Here is a 1330-nt window from a genome sequence, read left to right as displayed (position 1 = left end):
GATGGTGCTAACTGGGGAAAATGAAGGGAGAATAAAAGCAACACACATCAGGGGAGAAGAGGCTTGGAAAGCAGCTGCCTCTCCCCCCACTCAAAATTCCCAGGAATATAGTCTAGTGGGAAATCATGGTTCAGGACTGTGGCTGTATATGCCCTTTTCTTGCTCTCCATCCCAAAGGAAAAACACAGTTTTTGTTTTCACCACCATTCAAGGAAAAGTGAGAAATGCACAGCAGGGAGAGGTTTTAAAGCATAGACTGTGAGAAACCGTCAGTGGCAGCTGCCTGTGAATCTCTTGTGTGAAAACCATGATGGGAGTTGGTCATGAGACTTAAGATCTCAGGGCACAACCCTGGAAGGAGTGGGGCTGGGGAAGATGACCCCTGGGTTTGGAACTGGAAAAGAAGCAGAGAAAAGCCATGGGCCTCTGGGTGTGGCTGGAGTTTTGAGAATAAAATATTGCAGAAGATGGTCTTTCGAGAAGCAGGGAGCCTGTGGGACCAGCCTAAGAATTCTCAGGGGCACCCAGAAGTAGGGCAAGTGGGACACGCTGGGCCATGATTGGGGAAAATGGTTATGACTTGAAACTTGAAACTACTCTGGAATTGAATATGGTTCAGTTTTTATTTTACTTGGGCTGAACTTTTCTCATGCTTGAAGTTTGTTTTGCCCCAGTGGCTCTTTTCTGTGTCCTGGAGTGCACAGAATCAGAGGCCCAGGGCAGGAGAGGTTGTCCTAGGGGTATGACCTGAGCAAGAAAGAAATGTTCCTTTCTAGATCTCTGGTTGACATTAATCTTCAAAAGCAGACTGAGCCTGGGGAGACACTGCCATTCTAGTCTGAAAACAATGTCTTCTACCAGAACTTCCTCCTTCCTGTCAAACCTCAGGTCATACCTTTGGGAGGATCTTTTTCTTCCCCCCATATGATCTTTAGAAATGACATGTCATTTTCCCAGGGCCGTTATTTTTATTTGCTTAATTCACTCCAGAGTGCACATGTCCACAGCATTGGCTAATAGTATGCGGGCCTCCATCCTGTATTGTCTTGAATAACATTGAGAACTTGGACTTGGGGTGGGTGGAGGTTGTTGCCACTCAAAGGCATGCTTTGTTTTGCTCTATTGATAAATTTGCACACCCTTCCAAACAGGAAAGAGCTGAGCTCGCGGAAGTCCTTTTTTTTTTTTTTGCTGTACGCGGGCCTCTCACTGTTGTGGCCTCTCCCGTCGCGGAGCACAGGCTCCGGATGCGCAGGCTCAGCGGCCATGGCTCACGGGCCCAGCCGCTCCGCGGCATGTGGGATCTTCCCGGACCGGGGCACGAACCCGT

The sequence above is a fragment of the Physeter macrocephalus genome, chromosome 18, assembly GCF_002837175.3.
Source record: "Physeter macrocephalus isolate SW-GA chromosome 18, ASM283717v5, whole genome shotgun sequence".
NCBI lineage: Eukaryota > Metazoa > Chordata > Mammalia > Artiodactyla > Physeteridae > Physeter > Physeter macrocephalus.
This window is presented reverse-complemented; position numbering follows the sequence as displayed.